Genomic DNA, 18,505 nt, shown 5'->3' on the forward strand with positions numbered 1-18,505 from the left:
CCTGAGGCCATGAAGAAAGTCAAGAATGAAAATGAGCAATAATTCTCTAGTTAGTTATGGCTGCTTAAAGAGGGATCCTAAGAGGAATATCTCACTATTTCTTCAGCAATAGCTGTAGATATGGTTTTGTCATGAAGGGGCTTTTTGGTAAGAGCCAGAGATTTGTCATAATGTAATGAGCTAAAGTCATGTAAATAAAAATCTGCTTTAATGCAAAACAGAGTGATAATGGTATCATCAGATACAAATATTCTGCTAAAGAAACTGGTAGATGATAACTTCTCTTAAATACATTTTCTGGGAGTTTCAATTAGTTAACATTATGTTCCAGGCTTGGCTTGTCAAAGGTTGTAACTGAATGCTTCAAAACTGGCTAAAGGGAACTGGGGAGTTCACAACCATAAGTTTCTTAGAAAATCAGAAAAAATAATGGCAATATTAGTGAAACACTTTGCATTTGAAGAATTAAGGTATGAGGTAGAGAGGTTAAAATTAAGAAGGAAAACTGCTTTTCCAAAGATCAATGTAATAATCAGTATTTAAATCAGATGACACATTATTAAATTAAAGTGGCATAATAATATGAAATTTGTAATTAGGCTACTTGATTAGTGAAGATGTCATACTGTATTTCTAAACCTGATCAAGGTGCATATTATGATTAAACTGCTACAGGTGGCCTAAATTCCACTTAAGACCCTTGACTTAGAAAGGTGTGTGTTTCTGAGTATCTCTCGGGAGGGAGTCTCAAGGCCTAGATGAGATGATGACAGTCACCTGCTAAACAGGAGAACATAAGGGGCATGGGGGTTGTCTGGTCAGGATTTAGTTCTCCACTCCCATTCTTTACAATACAGCATTAAATACAGCAATGCCCCTTACAAAAATCTACATTACTATTAATATGCCAGACGTTGCTTTCCTAAATGTAATGTGTTAGACATATAACTTAGTACTATCTGTTTTAATCAATTTAGTCTTTAGCATAACAGAATGTACAAATTTGTACATTATAATTATCAATGATCAAATAATAGTAAAGCGGGGTAAGCGTTACGCACTTGCAGATAATTTGTCTATTACCATTTGCCTGAATTAATCATTACTTCTGATTTTATATATATACACTTCTTTTATATTTGTTTTCATTTTCATTCTATATCCATGCAAAGATAATCGAAACGGATGATACGCCTCGCTATGGGACATGAATTTGCCATATCATCTCTATACTGTGTTGCATGATTGAGGTGTTATATCACTGGAAAAAGTAGTTTCTTTAGGGGAGTTTCTATAAACTCTTACAATTTTCCCAATAATGGCAAGAGATCGACAAGTGCTGTAGTGATACAACGTCTTATAAGTGAGATGACCAGGGAACATCACTCTGGATTCCTGCTTTTTTAACAGCTTGGTGTTTGTTGCTGTGATGGCTTTGAAGGGTCCTGTTCATCTCCTTTGAGGTAAAATTGGATTGGAAGGCTAAAAGATACCAGCCATGCGTTGTTACCTAACTGTGAGTCATTTCACCATGTGAAAATCATTTTACCTGTCAATGATCTGCTAGTGCTGCTGTAACACTGGTGTTTTCTAGGAGAAGTATGCAGTTTATGGATAAGAAGGTAGAAGTGCAGGCCACAGCAAGAGGAGGGATCTGCATCCTGGGGAGATATAGAACTTGTATGTTTAACTCCATCATTTTCTTACATGATTTTCAACTCCTTCCCAAAAGGTGGTGGAGAGCTGTTCTTACAAAACGTGTTACTGATGGCTGTCATTCCAAGAGCCTATGGTTATGGTGTAGAAAGACTTCTGGAAGCTGGTGAAAATGGTACTCAGTCTATACTATGAAGCATGTGAGTCTCACTTACTCATCAAACTTCTGCAGCTGTTCTCAATAAATACCATAATGTAATGCCTGTGTCAGAAGGATTCAGGCATAATGATCCCTCTGCTTAAAGGCTCCTAGTGAAGATTTTCCTTGTCAAAAGGGCTCAGTCATGTTTTTTATAATGCATGTTGACTGAAATGGCAATTACACATTTTCTGCTGCTTCTTCCTTACAGTGGTTTCACTGATATGGAGCTATGGGAAGTTTGGAATAAAATGACAATCATTTTATCCTTTCTTCCAGAAAGTCATTGCTTTTTCTTCCACATGTAGTAGACTTCTCTGATGGTCTGTCTCCCTTTCTCCCTTTCATCTACCGCTGTCTGGAGCATTTCTATGTAATGTCATTCCTTTTTGGTGTCATAAGACCAAGGAAAGTCATCTTGTGGCTTATGGACGCATCAAGTTGTCATTTCTAAAGCTGTTAATGTGCACTCCCAGACAATATTTGACAGAAAAATTCTAAAAAATACTGTATATTTTCTTTAAAGTACTGGTGTATATACATATATATTATAAATAATGAATTATATACATATTTTTAAAGCATTGTATGCATAAATAAATATGATACAGCTGATAAGGAGAACTTGAATGGAAACTTCATCACAACCTGAAATGTAACGAACCGCTATGGCAAATAAGGACAAAGCTTCCCAAAATTAAAGTCTAGGCATAATGCAGGCAAAACCCTTGTTGCTCCATGTAGTCACCTGAACTGAATTTGACACCTTGTATGCTCAGTGGTAAGAAATGCGCAGCAGATTATCCATTATCTGTAATAAAAGTCGTTATCGTTAGAAAGGATTCCCTGCAATCATGAACTTTATCTAATACCTAACAGGATTCTTGATAGCTCCCATGTAGCTCTGAGCTCCATTAACATTTCTGTGGCCAATCAATGCCAATTTTTTCTTACTGCAGCAATCTTGGTTATCGTGTGGTGGTTTTACCCTGGTGGGTAGCTGAGCTCCAGCAGAACCTCTCTCTCACTCCCCCTCCTCAAAGGAGGACAGAGGAAGTATGACAAAAAGGGCTCAAGGATTGTGATAAGGAGAGGGAGATCACTTACTAATTATTGTCAAAGGCAAAACAGACTCAGCATAGGGGGTTTAATGTAATTTATTACCTACTTCTGACAGGCAAGAACAGTGAGAAACTAAAAGCAAACAAAGAACACCTTCCCTCCCTGTCCCCCCCATCCCCCTGCCTGTTGTCTCCTCCCCAGAGCAACGGAGGGGAAGGGGGACTGTGGCCAGTCCGTAACACTTTGTCATCTGCTGTTAGTTCACGTTCACTCTCTGCCCCCACAGGATGCTGTTTTTCCCAAACGGAGGCTGTGTAGGCTTCCCACAGGCTCTTCCAGAACTGCTCCCACATGGCTCCATACCACAGGGTCCATTCCCCAGGAGCAAACTGCTCCAGCACGGGTCCCCCACGGGCGGCAGCTCCCCCCAGACCCCCTGCTCCTGCGTGGGCTCCTCTCCACGGGCTGCAGCTCCGGCCCGGGGCCTGCTCCTGCGGGGGCTCTCCATGGGCCGCAGCCTCCTCCAGGCCACATCCACCTGCTCCACCGGGGGCTCCTCCACGGGCTGCAGCGTGGAGATCTGCTCCGTGTGGGACCCGTGGGCTGCAGGGGGACAGCCTGCTCCACCAGGGGCCTCTGCACAGGCCGCAGGGGAACTGCTGCTGCGTGCCTGGAGCTCCTCCTGCCCTCCTGCTGCACTGACCTAGAGGTCTGCAGGGCTGCTTCTCACTCTTCTCTCCCAGGTGCTGCTGTCCAGTAGTTTTTTCCCTTTCTTAACTCTGCTGTCTCAGAGGCCCACCCACTGTCGCTCCCTGGCTCGGCTCTGGCCAGCAGTGGGTCCCTTTTGGAGCCGGCTGGCGCAGGCTCTGATCTGACATGGGGCAGCTGCTGGGCTCTGCTCACAGAGGGCGCCCCTGCTACCAAACTCTTATCGGGTAAACTCAGTACATATATAGTACCTTATATTTCACAACAGAATATATCCAGAATAAAGTGAACCGCTTAATGACATCCTACATTTCTTCAGTTAGACTGTAGACTGTCTTTATATATCCCTCAGTATAATCATGATTTCTTCAGTAAAAAAATGATTCAGATTATTGCTTTTATTGTGGACAGGGGAAAGAGTCAAATCTCATAGTTTGACACGCAGAATTTGAACACATACCAGTAATTATAGCCACTTCTGTTTGCTTTTCCTCTTAAATATCGTTGGTAAGGCAGCATGGCCTCTTTAGCGGAATGCTTTATGGAGACTAGAGAGATTCATTTGGATACCTAGGTCAATGTGTGGGTCAATTTTTGGAAGTTATTTTTCTCTTTGAACCACTTTATTCATCTGAAAAGCAGAGGTAGTGATACTGACTTCATTGTATAGTAGTTTGTGACCAAGTTGTTGAAAGGACTATGCAAGAGCTAGGTGTTAAAATTGTGACTGTTCTTCAAAGACTGCATTTTCTTTCTTTAACTAAAATAATGTCAGTAACTTCTAGTTTTAGTATTCTACCTTTTATATTTTATTGCCTTTTTTTTTGTCAGTTAAATATTCTGACATTATCTCTTAATTTAGAATTCTAGCAAATACATTTACTGTCTTAATAATGTGTTAGTCTTAGAAGAACTAAATGGAAGATTAAAATGCAGATGAGGTGAACTGCCTGAAGAAGTCATTTAATGAACTGTTTTATTATTATAATACAGTAGTTTAGAAACAATTTCTAAAAGTCTATTAATATACATAAAAGCATTGTTAATTCTGTGTTTAAAATAATTCTGAGACCTGTTTGGAAGTTGATGATTAACAGTTTAGGTGACCTGGCTGAAAATTCTTGGGTTTTATGATTGCCTATTTATTATCTGCTTCTTGTTTGTTTTTATCACACTTCTGGACATACTCATTATTTATACACATGGCTAACACTTGCAGAATCCTGCTAGGATCTTGGAATTATTCATATGTTGCAGTACTTAGTTTCAAAAGTTTACAAGCAAAATGTCAAAAACGCTTCCTTTGTGTATGCAATTTTTGACTTTATTGATCATTTGCTCATTATTTTTGAAGGCAGAGAACATAAATACAGCTCCTACTTTATGTTTTCTCTCTCACAACTACTTTGATGTGAAGTAAAATGCATACTTCCCTGATGATGGTCCTCACATGTCTGTAAACTAAAGGTGATACTGTTTCATGGAGTTTTATAATACCGTTCTCTAGAGAATTCTTTATACATCAGTGAGGACATGAGGTTATTAAAGAACTGGTTATATATGTCTGTTTTTATATATGTAATTCATACACACTACTCATACTGTGTAGGAAGCAAGGTAGGCACCATCAGAAAGCGGAAGATGTAATTCAGGTGTAATTTCCATATCAGAGAGGCAACAGGCTTGTGAACGGGGTCAATAGGAACACAGAAAGATGAACAAAAACACAAAGATGAAAACACAAATATGAAAACACAAAGATGAATAGACACAACCCCATCTATACATTACTCAGTCAGCAGCCTACTTGGTCACCTCTTTGTCTGTTTCTCATGTAGTACATCTTACGTGAAGATGTCCGATTCCAGACTTTGTAAACAAAGCTCGTAGCAAACCCTTGTGAATTCAGTTGAATGGTGTTAGGAGGAGAAAAGTGTATGAGTCGCGTCATGAGGGATTAGCCTTGGATGATTTTTCTACTCTTCATATTACATGGAGGACAAGTTTTTCAGAAGTTTTCTGTAAGGCCCTGGTGCCTGGCCAGCCCTTCTGGGAGGCAGCCATGGGTCCTGGGCCCCATGGCTGGGAGGAATCTGGGGGGGAGAGGACTGTGAGGAGCCCCCTTGGGAGCTCCCCCCAGCTTGGGGGCTGCTCTAAGTTCAGTCCCCGGTCCTGGTGTGTGCTGGTCACCTGTCTGGGTGTCACAGAGCTGCAGTCCAGGGGTGAGTGCCCACCCAGTGGCTTTGTGTCACCAGTGGCCCTTGCTCCCTTGCCCAAGGCCCAATCTGCTCCTCTGCTTTCTGACGTTTTCTAACTAAATATTTTCTTGATGACTTTGGATGCAGTAAGCTGGATGTTCTCTCCTGGTAGATATGCAGGACTTGATTAGATTACCTGATTCTACTGCGTTTGAAAAAGATGAGTTTGAAAAATTGGTCAAAGAGAGCAGATCATCAGGAAGGCACTATCTGTTGGAAGGCAAATTTGAAAAGAAACATTGGAAATATATTAAATTTACAGAGAAGAATTTCTCAGAATGTTTAGTTAACCTGTTTACCAAAAACCTCTTGCTCCAAGCTTCTTCATAAACTAATATTCTCAAATTTGCAATGAAGAGATCTGTTACCGAGCTCAAGCATCACGTTTTAGATTCAGTCTCTTAGGAATTGCAATAGGAGTGGACAATAACAGTGGAGTATAATTTAAATTATGAGAGATGCAGTCCCAGTAGGAAGCATGAGGTTATGTCTCCTACCTTACCAATGTCATGAATCCCAGGACAATTGTGAAAAGCCTGTTAAGTATTTTGCAGTCAGAGAAGATCAGAAAATAAGGTGAATTAGAATGCCTCCCATTTTCTGAGGAATCATTAATAGCTCTAGTGGACACATTTATCCCTCACACAGGAATAGAAAATAAAATGATTTAACTAGCTTTTCATTATTAGTAGTTGAAGGAAGGGAGGAATGAATGAAAGAATAACATTCCAAATTGGTAAAGGATTATCTCATCTGTTTTCCTTAATGTTTCTTTCCCCTTTCCCTTTCCCTTTTTTCTTTCTTAGGTCTAACCTAATATCTAACAGATAGAAATTCTTAAACAATATGAAAATGTATGGTGGAATCCAGAGGTTTTAAAGATATTCCAAACTAGAAGCTACCATAGGAGTTATTTCAAAGTGAAATGACTGTAGAGATGAACCCCCCCCCGAGCAGCAGCAAGAAGCACAAGTAACCTGAGTGGGTCAGTGGACCTACAGTGAGCATTTTTCTTCACTAACATAAATGATGGATCCACATACAGGTTTTATGTATTTGTGTTAAAATACTAATCTTGGTTAGAACAGTTGTAGACATGAAACAAAATTGAAATTACAGATGTCTTCACTGTTTTAATGCATGTGAATATTTTCTACAAAATAGTGACAAAAGGGATTATTTGCTCACAGATGTGTCCACTGGAAAAAATCAGTTTTGCATGTATCCACATTGCACGTGCAGTGTTCTCAGCATATATACACATTTGGGCCTCATACAAAAAGACCTTGTGGTAGATACTTGCAGTATATTTGCACTTGGGCACATAGCAGCAGAATACTCTTAATATTCTGAGATGAATAGTTTTGCCCTGAGATCAGTGTGGAAAAGATGAGATCTGCATCTACACCCTGCTATACCACACTGGTGGTATCATCACCACAGCTGTGTTGTCCAGTCTGTACCAGTGCCTTTGGAGCAAGAAGGTTCTCAAAGCCTGTACCCAGCATCTCTGAGCCAGGGTAAGCCTCACCTCCAGCAAGATGCTAGTAATCCAGTGAGACACACCTGGTGTTTGGTGTGCTCCCGCGTCATGGTTTCTGAGGTGTAACAGCCAGATGATCCCAAAGACCACATCCTGCTGCCCATGGCACCTCTGTATGCATGTCTGTACGCTCTAGCTCCTCTTACCCTTCTCGAGTTCACGAGTGCTCAAGAGGACATGATGGGTTCAGGAGGCTTCAGCAGTGTGGGCAAGAGAGATAAATGAGGTGTGATATGGAGCACTTGATAAATTTTATTATAGCGTGCTGCAGGGATGGGGGTTTAGGTGTCACACTTTGGTGTGATCCAGGGGGAACCAAGTGTGGAAGTGAGCAGGGTAGTCAGAAGGCAGCTTGGCCAACAGTCAGGGGGTTATAGGGTTCTTTTGGTTCTTAATTGTCTTCCCTCCTTCCCTCCTTCCTTCCCTCCTTCCTTCCCTCTTTCCTTTGAATAGAAGCTCTTGATTTTTTTAAAAAAAGAATAATTCATATCATTATTTAAGCCATTTCCTGTAGTCAATATTTAGACCCTTTGCCACATGGAGATAGGAAAAGATGGTTTAACCTGAAATTGATGGAGAGATTGCTGCTGATTTCCACTTATAATTGGAGAGTCATTTAAAGAGCTGAGATATAGTTGAGGTGCAGCCAATCTGTAATTATATTAATTAGAATAAAACCACTAACTCATTATTTATCATTTGGTTCTTTCTTGTCCTTTACATACTTTAGAACAGCTCAGAAATATAGGTAGGAACTGGGTCCAACAAGTACAGTTTAATTACTATAATACATCTTTTTTGACACACACAAAAGTAAAACGGTCAGCAGGCCATTACATTTCCTTTATTTAATAAAACTGCGTATAAATGACAAGATGAAAAATGCCTGCAGGTAGTTTCTTTAGGAGACTAGTAAAGGATGTCAGATGATGATCTCAGGTGCACATTTGGAAGCTATTAGGAGAAGACAGACATCAGAAATACACTGTATAAAACTATATTTCCTTCTTTTCCACTTGTGCTATATTCTTCCCAGCATTTACAGAATACAGTTAGACGGTTTAAGGTTCAGATGCCAGGGAAGTTAATTTTTATATTAATAAAACATAATTAGGATTCTAATTCCTCTATATACCACTCTATGAGTATGTTGAGTCTTTCAAAACTTCTTCAAAATTTCACTTCTGCAAAATGATTCTTTACTGACTATCATCTGGGCAATCAACTTTTTTTTGTTTTGTTTTGTTTTGATTTTTAAACTGACTTTTAGATTTTGCTGTACATCTGCATTTTCCCACACCGCAACGATAAGGAAAACAGTCCTCGATGAAGTGGCTGAAAGTTAGTGGGGTGAAGGTAAAACGCGTGTTTAGGTCTTCCCCATCAGCTGGGGCAGGTTTGAAACATGCTTTTGCAAGGTATAATGCAAGCATAGTATTTCAGAGAGATTTGGGCTGTCTATCAGAGCAAACATAACTGATTTCTTTCAATTATATAAACCAGTCAGAGACCATACCATGCAGAGGAACAGACACCATACACAGAAGCTTTCATTTCAGAAGTCTTAAGCCCCAGGAGTAATTCATTCTCAGGAACTGATTTTAATCACAGTGGAAGACAGCTGTCCTGCTGCTCACAGATAGCCTCCCCTAAGCAACATTGTCTCTACACAGAGCCTTGCAAAACTCAGAATACAGAGTGCCTGATGCCAAATTATTATGTGATTGACTGCTAAATAATTCCTTGAATGTCATACACAGCAGCATGTTTACTACCAGTTTGTGCAATTCAAATTGTTTGTATTTGTCTGCGGAAAAGCAGAAATGAAACAGAATTTTGTATATTTTAAAAATATTTTTATCTACTCTATGAAATGCAGTAGTAAAAAATGAGCAACATAGCACATTATGTTATATATGTCAAGGAGGGTAGATGAGTTTTACCATACAGTGGTTGAAGTATGTGCCAGAATTAAGCACATAGCATAACTACAAGCATAGTATTTATGTTAGCTGGGACTGACTTAACCCATACAGCTAAGTGGGAGATGAAATGGTAACCATTTACTTTATCCACAGATTAATGAATGTGCACAAATTTTGATTCACATATCAACTTTTTAGTTTTTACTTTTTGCTTCCCCTCAGAGAAAGGAAATGTTAGGGTTTATTGCTAAATTGATGAACAGCTACATGTAAAGTTTAAACAAATCTGATGCACGTTTTCTCCAAATATGTGCAGACATACCACACACAAGAATATATTTCATATTATAAATATGTCCTACTTCTTTTAAATTTTGTAAGTATTATCTAGTTCTTGTGTTGAATTAATTTAGGATAAAAATTAAAATTAAATGAAAAACATAAGCTACTATTTGATAAAAAGAAATATAATAATGGATATGTATATATAAAAAGAAGAGTTACTAATAAAGTGTTTGGCATTGCTTTTTTTTTAAACCACAAAACTGTGCACCTTTTGTGTGATTCAAGATTTTTAAACTAGTAGAATTCAGCTTTTCATATTTGCTTCATTACTCTCTTTTTAGTGAAAGAAAACACTTGCAATTTCTCAATTAAAAAATCATTTTCTAACTTTAAAGTATTAATGGATGCAAGTATTAAAAAAACACCTAAGCTAGAGAAAAAATAAAGAAATATATATATATATATTCATCCTGAACCTTCTAAAGTTGCTGTATGTTCCTTTTAACAAATTCTCATATTTTATAATAAATATTCTTAATTTTGCTAGTTGATCATAAAAATGTAGGTAGTAAATACTTAAATGTCAAAGTAAGTTAAATAACTTTGTAGCTTATACTGACATTGAGCTTGAGATAGGTTACAATGATGTCAACTAATAATATAGTTATAATAACTATAATAAACATATAATAACAGAAAAATATAATTTAAAATATTAGGCTTTTTTGGGGTGGTGGTGGTGGTGGTAGTAAAGATCAGAGATCTGAAACATATTTTCATTTTGGTTTTGCTGAAATGTCAGCAAACTTCCCCTCACTGGTGACACAGACAAATGCAAAAGACCAAGCCTCATCTATTCCATAAGTCCATATCAAGTAAATTTAAATATAACAAACCATAGTTACCCGTGTAAATCTAGTTGCTTCATATTTATGAATCCTATTGTAGTGGGTTTACGTGGCAAGATTTTGGTAGCAGGGGGCCATAGGGGTGGCTTCTGTGAGAAGGATCTAGAAGCTGCCCCATGTTTGGTAAGGGCCCCACTGCTGACCAGAGCCGAGCCAATAAGCGATGTTGTTTTGCGCCTCTGTGAGAGCATATTTAAGACAGGGGGAAAAAGAAACGCTGTGCCACACAGCAGCTGGGAGAGGGAGAGGAGTGAGGAACAGCCTTGCAGGCACCAAGGTCAGTGAAGAAGGAGGGGGAGAGGTGCTCCAGGCGCCGGAGCAGAAGTCCCCTGCGGCCTGTGGTGAGGACCATGGTGAAGCAGGCTGTCCCCCTGCAGCCCATGGAGTACCACGGTGGAGCAGGGTTCCACACTGCAGCCCGTGGAGGAGACCATGGTGGAGCAGGTGGACCTGCACCGATGGAGGCTGCGGCCTGTGGAAGACCCCTGCTGGAGCAGATTCCAGGCCGGACCTGTAGCCCGTGGAGAGGAGACCACGCAGGAGCAGGTGACCTGGCAGGAGCTGCTGCCCGTGGGGGATCCAGGTTGGAGCAGTTTGCTCCTGAGGGATGGACCCCGTGGTACGGAGCCGTATCTGGAGCAGTTCTTGAAGAGCTGCTGCCTGTGGGAAGCCCACGCCGGATCAGTTCAGCAAGGACTGCATCCCGTGGGAGGGACCCCACAGCACAGGGGACGAGAGTGACCGAGAAGGAGCAGTGGCGAAGAAGCGCTATAGACCGCTATATAATATAATATATATATATATAATATATATATGATATATGATATATGATATATAATATATAATATATAATATATAATATATAATATATAATATATAATATATAATATATAATATATAATATATAATATATAATATATAATATATAATATATAATATATAGAGAGAGTGCTATATAATCCCCATTCCCCCGTTCCCCTGCACCGCTCGGGGGGAGGAGGTGGAAGAGGGTGGATGGGTGGGAAGGTGCTTTGGGTTTCTTTCCTTTGTTTCTCGCTTTTCCAGCTTGTTAGTAATAGGCAATAAATCTTACTATCTCCCTGTGCTGAGTCTGTTTTGCCCATCACAATAATTACTGCGTGATCTCCCTGTCCTTATCTCAACCCTTGAGCCCTTTTCATCGTATTTTCTCCCCGTTCCTCTTTGAGGAGGGCGAGTGAGAGAGCGGTGGTGGTGGAACTCGGCCACCCACCCGAGTAAAACCACCACAACTATCAAACAGAAGATGTGAAATATTACTGATGCTGTTTGTGTATAGACAACCTCTAAAGTACAGTCAGTTATGCAAAACCCTCTTGTTGCTAACACTCACAGAAATAACTCAATATCCATTTTCTATTTAAGGGCAGATTTTTAACCTCTGAGTCTCTTTACCAGCCTCTGTGTCCTGCTATATAAGAAATTTTTGAGATATTTATGGCTTTCATTGCCCATGAACTTTGACAGTTATGTTTTAGCCAGTGAGTTATTAACAAAATACCCCTATATTAACATGACACCTTCTCAAAGACCAGTAAGAAGTTATATACAAATTTTATTCAGACATCTGTCATCATATCAAAAAATATAGGAAGGGTTTTTATTATAGCTGAAACAGTCACTTCAATTTCAACAGTGATCTCAAATATTACTAAATATTTGTGATTTCAGTTATAAAAATAAACAATTTTTGCTATCCTTTACCTTCATTTTAAAATCATCTATATACGTATCAATATATAAGAAAAAAAGGTGGGGTTTTTTTGTTTGTTTTGTTTTGTTTTCAGTGTCTGTTTCATGGGACCTCCAATCAAATATTTTCAAATGTATCTTTATTCTCTTTACCGATTTGTAGGGGTAGGATGACTATTTCTTACAAATGAACTGATGGTGACAGCTGCCAGTCAACTGGATCCCATTTAAGAGCTATTATGGAGGTACTGAATGTGTACACCTACAGTGTATATGTTCTCCACTGTGATTTGTGTTCCCTGCTGCGTGATCTGTGAAAAAATTTTTACAAAACTGTGACAATTTTAAGTCATTTTGACAATTCTTTGATGTAGGCATCTGCAAAAGGGCTATGAAATGCTGAAGTGGCATAGTCTTTTATTTTCGTGATTGTATAAATTTATCTAGTATATATTAAAGAGGTTGCTGTAAATGAGCACAGAGTGATTTCTTCCGGAGTTATTGTCTCCACTTTGTCATTTGAACTATGTAATTTGTCAAGCTTTGACTCTGTGCTATTGAAATTTTATTTTTTTTCAACCCCAGCAAAGGAACTCCTACAATTTAGACTTTCAGTGGCAACCGTGCAAACATTTGTTATTTCTCCACATGCCTGTCTCTTTATTCTGTGTTTTCTCTGTATTTTATGTTTTCTCATTTTACCTTGCATTTTTCAGACACAATATTGTTACCTAGAATAAGGGCAGTTTTAAATGACTGCAAAGGACCTGGTTTCTTCACTACAGCACTTTTTCAGTGCTCTGTGGAGATTGTAGAAGAAACCTGAGCCTGAAAACTACTCCGTAGGCTTATATTTTATCTGTAGTTTATTTCTGTAGCCAACTGTAACAAGAACCATTGTGTGAATAATGAAAGATTTTGAAATGCCTTTAAAGTCCCACAGAGGAGTATAAATAACTACTGTGGAAAAAGATTATTTTGGTAGTTAGATAAGCAAGTTGCTTACTAAAGACTGTTCTGGAAAACAATCTCTATTGTTATTACCTATTCTGTCTCATTTTTTTCTCAGCGTGTCTGTGGGTATAGCACAGGCTGTTGAGAGTTCCTTGTATCCAATACAAGCTGGCATCAAGCAAGTACGCCTCCGCTTGTGCTGCTCCTTGTAAATGCTTAGCAGAATTTTTTTCTGTAGACCTGTGGATATATTCTAGCAAAATGGGTTTCTTTCAATGCAAAATGGGTTTCTTTCAAAGCAAATATGAAATTCTTGGACAGGTTTTATATACATATGTGTTTAACATCCCATTGCTAGCTGAGCAGAGTTGGGTTGGGGAACAGAGTCTTATGATACATCTTTCTCTCTCTCACTCCTAAATGGCACTGTTAGTGGGCATGGACACCAGCCATGACTTTCAGAGACTTCTGTTAAGAAAGCCAGTACTAGCAGAGATATGACAGAAGCCTGGTCTGATAATCCCTGGGCTCTTGACAGAACTTAATGCCATCACTCACCCAAATGTTGCCCTGTCAGTGAGCATGTGGCCTGTGCTCGGGTCACCCTCATCAAACAAATTAGCACTGTGAGGGTGAAAACTGCCTCCTTTAATTGCTAGGTATATGAGGTAGAAACTAAAGTCACGTTACCCATTCCATGAGGGGTCACTTCCTTAGTTGGGACCAAAAGCTGGGGATGCACAGCTGTGTTTTGAGAAACAGCAGCAGGTTTTCCTGTGCTGCTTTCGGTTTTTAACAGGCATTTCAGTCATAATCTGAAAATGCTTACCAGGGCTTTTATGCACCAGAGCACTTAAGGTAAAAAAACAGAAAATGGTTTTAGATCTCAGTCAAACTTGGATGCAAACTGCACCCTGGGTGATTCAACTGAGATGCATAGGAGCAAGTAAAGAAGAGGAATTTGAAGTGGCCAGGAACAATGAGGTTAATAAGTGAAGATGCTAAAATTCTGCCTAGATTGCCTCAAAATTTGTTTTGCAATGAGAGGGTTTTATTTTTACTTTGAAGAATGAAACAAATGTCCCTTTGCACTGTGGGGATTTGGGAATAAAGAAAGTTAGGATAGAAGTTGATTGGCAGCAAAAATGCCCAATTGTAATTTTATGGATCACTGATAAATGCCTGCTTCAGCCTTACCCAGAAGCTAGGAGAAATTAAATAGGGCTGTCTGGGGCTCAGTAAGCTCCATTTTTTCACTTTCAGATAAGAATCAGTTGATTTGATGAAAAGTAATATACTGGGGGCTAAGGGGAAGGGCCACAGGATACTTTTAAAATGCAATGCGATGATTTGCCATCCCTAAAATTGCTTTCCTGAAATATGAAACTACGTACAATCCTCTTGTTGGTAAAGCTATTTTAGTGGGGGCTGGTCTTTGCTTTCCTTTGCTTTGACCACACAGCCTTCTTCCAGTACACACATGCCAGATCTCCATCATGTCTCCTACCCTGCTTTGCCAGATCTGGATCCCAGCAGCAGCTGGCTGTGTAGTTCAAACCACTTGGCCACTGGTCCCCCACACTGTGCCAGTGCTCCATCACCTGTGCAATAAAGAAGCGCTTCCTGACATTTAGACAGGCGGTTCCCAATGTGGGGCTCCTTTTTGTTGACAAAAATACCTCTGTTGAAACACCACTTGTAAGTATTTTAGGCATGTCTGTTTTTATCGTTTCACAAATCTCCTCTGTATGTCTGATGACAGATGGATACTATTTCTTTTCTCCGGAAGAAGATAGTTTTTTAAAGCTTGAGACACGGAACTTACCCCTGTGGAGGAAATAATGCTGTTTTCAGTCATTACTCAATTTTGATGCTTGAGCTGTTCACTGAAAATGGCCTTTAACTACTATTTAGAAAACACCCAAGATTCCCAGCTTTTAACTGTGGTTAAATTATCTTAACACGGTTGTTTTTACAGCTTGCTTTCAGTTGTTCCTTTTTATTACATTCGTCCAGACTTAATGTTCTTGAACCCATTAATTAAATGTATCTGTAAGAGTTTGCTTATTTTAAGCCTAAGAACTAGAAAAGATCCTAGGGCTCTTTCTGAACCATGTCTCCCATACATCGTGAAAAAAATCCTCAAAACACTGGTACAGAAAGCCCTGATATGTCCTTTAGGCAAACAGTTCAGCTCCTTGAATTTTAACTGATAACACAAAATTCCCTACCAAGTTGCTGAGTGCATTTAAAATTTTTATTGCTTTATTCTGCTATATACAAAAAGTAATATTCCCTTCCCAGCCTAAATGAGAATATAACTGTTTTCAGAGCTTTTCTGTGGACAGAATTAATTTAGCAAGATTTCTCTCTCATTTTTTCTCTTATTCCCTGCCTGACTACCTTTTGTCCCCCTCTGCCACTACTATCTCAAGAGATATTTTAAATTGTATTCAGCCTGGGTGAGAGAAATAAATGGGGAAAATGAAGAGCAATGCCGTTTGCCTTAATGGAGATGAGCTGAGAATTTCCTTGGAAATTGTGGTTTGAGAGTTGAGTAAAGGATAAATTGAAGTTGTTACAATTTCAGGGAACAATCAGCATATTCCATAACTGAGATCAAAACATTTGTACTGCAATACACATCTTCTTAAACAGAAGTGGTTGCATTTCTGTTTTTTGGAAACTAATTAACTCCACTGCTTCATGACAGAAAATTAAAGCCAGATTTTTTTCCAATGCTGGAACAAAAACAGAATCTCAGAACAGTTCTTTCCTCTGTAATATTTACTTATGCCCTTAAGGACAGGAATAGGAGATGTAAACAAGTTCACTTTTTTTCTTTCTCTGTATCTCCAATTTTCATACAGAGACCTCTTCTTTAGGCCTTGTTTTCATATTTATTCTTCCTTTTCTTTCAGCAATCATTCCAATTTTTATGTATATCTGCTCTTCTTTCTTTTGTGTAATTTCCCTTTGCTTACAAAAAAGATAATTCTCTTTTTAAAAGTTTTTCAAGTATTTTGAGTTCTGATAGATCTTTTGATGAAAGTTTTTCATCTTTTTTTTTTCTAATTTTGTTTTATTAAACTTACTACTTCAGCAGTATTAAATGCAACAAGAATGCCTTTTTTACATTTCATACTGTCTCCTGAACGTATTATTTTGGGTAGGAAGAATAGAACAGAGAATTAGGAGTTTTGGTGTGACAGTCTTAGGAATTTATGTGTAAAAACAGAGAACAGAATTGGACAGGGGCAGCATTTTAAGTTATCTTTTGTGATACGATATTATAATAGTAGGAAGTGCAATCAATGCCAAAATGCAGACAAAAATAGTCATTGATTAGGTATGTAACATCAATCTCTGCGTATAGTCTTTGATACTAAAAATCACTCTAATTAAACTGCTAGGGGGTTCCAAAATTCAGCAAGTGTAATATCTACATCTAACAGAGCTACATTAAAAAAAAAATAAAATAAACACACACATACCTATTCTATGTAATAAAGAATGTATATGGCAGTGAAATCTCAGCATTCATCCTTCTACCAGCATGTCCAAAATAGACATGTTTCCGGGCAGATAGGAGAACTTAATGTGTTATGTGAATACTTTAGCTTTGCAAGTAACATTACTGATTCAAGAATTTCTAAATTACAAATAAACAAAGTAATTGGAGGCTACCAGAATCAGTGAAATGACTCAGAGAATCACTCTATCTCTAGTTAAAGCCATTGCCATTCCTTCTTCTCTTCAGAAAAGAGAAAGAGAGCACAATATTTTAAAACTTTTTAAACAGGAAATGTTAACATACTCTTTTTTCTCTTTTTTTTTTTATTTTTTTTGTGTGTGTGATGAATTATAGTGGCATTGTGTCATTCAGTTAACAGTATTACTTTTTTTTCTATTGATATTGCTACAAAATTTACAAAGTACTCAAAACAAACCAAAAAATTAACCCTGATGAGACAATGAAAGAAATACATTTGTATTTCCTTGCTGAAGGAATTATATAGCCCTTTTAAAGAAAAAGAAAACATTGGTGAATAAGCATGTTCAGAATATTTTGGGGTGTAAGAATTGCTTCTTTTCTCTGGACTCTTGCTGGGACACTGGTCACTTCAATGCTTCACAAAAGATCTTGTTGATTACACCATTTCTTTCTTTTGGAGACTGGCGATTTATCATTGGGGCAGTGACATTAACTTGTTGGGTAGGAGCATCTTTCTTCCACATTGAATACTCTTTGTATCTGTGGCAAATCTGCAATATCAGATGCTCAAAATCTTGGCCATTCTGGCTTCAATTAATGCCTCACCCATGTGTATTTATAAGCCACAAACATTTCCTATTCATTATTTAATACATAGAATCTGACCCAAAAGACCCAGAAGACCTTGGTGAGTATGAGGCCTCCCTGGGACACTGGTAGATACAGGGAAAGTCTGATCTCAGGAGAGCTTCCAGAAAGGTAAATCAAGAGAGCAAACAAAAGAAAATCGAGGTTTGGTGTGATGTGCCCTAGTCTGCAGGGAAGGTCACTGAAGGAATGCGGAATAAAACGCAACTGTCTTGACTCACAGTTTGCAACCCTTATAACTAGAATGTGTTAGGTTTTGTAGATACCTCATAATATCCTTTTCATTGTCAGCAAAACAGCAGAGAAAAAATATTACTAAAAAGGATAAGGTAGATTATCGTACAAAAGCTAGAAAAGATTCAGCCAGTTTTATGAAAGTTTTGTAGTGCAATATAGCCAATTTCAATATGCAATATTCCCTTTGAAGGGAATTTTATGAATTGGAAGAAGATTTAAGTGTGACACAGTTGTATAAGTTTGATGTGCTTTGAGTTGTATATGAGGATAATCACGGTCTTTCACAGGAAATATCTCCTGAAATGTCTGGCAAATAAAAGCATCTTTCAGGTTTCAGTGGTGCTAATGAGCGCCTCTTGTAAGTTAAGGACATGTTTACAGGCTGCTGAAATTAACATCTGATATATTGAAGGGCCTAGAAGTTCTGGTACAAAAAAGTTCAAAAATACTGAGTATATTGGGGTAGAGATTATTGAGGAAAGGGAGTTTTGGAAAAAACACACACACAGGTTTTATTTTTGTTTGATTCAGAAGCAGAAAAATCTACTTTTGCCTTGAGAACAGGAATCTTTACTGTTTTTTGCCATTCAGGGTCTTGTGTTCCTTTCTCTTGTTAATTTTTAATAATTTATTTTGCTGTTATAAAAATCATTGCTTTAATATAATCAAGGTGTAA

The 18,505-nt window shown here is 38.4% G+C and overlaps 1 long non-coding RNA gene across 1 annotated transcript; it reads left to right on the forward strand.

Moving 5' to 3' along the window:
- Positions 1–836: 836 nt before the first annotated feature.
- On the forward strand, positions 837–2,659 carry LOC308191350. The gene is made up of 3 exons (XR_013947906.1): positions 837–1,046; positions 1,411–1,516; positions 1,595–2,659. It is a non-coding gene; the product is annotated as an uncharacterized lncRNA (long non-coding RNA).
- The last annotated feature ends 15,846 nt before the right edge of the window (positions 2,660–18,505 follow it).

The sequence above is a fragment of the Anser brachyrhynchus genome (genome assembly GCF_964034855.1).
Source record: "Anser brachyrhynchus genome assembly, chromosome: 2".
Taxonomy (NCBI): domain Eukaryota; kingdom Metazoa; phylum Chordata; class Aves; order Anseriformes; family Anatidae; genus Anser; species Anser brachyrhynchus.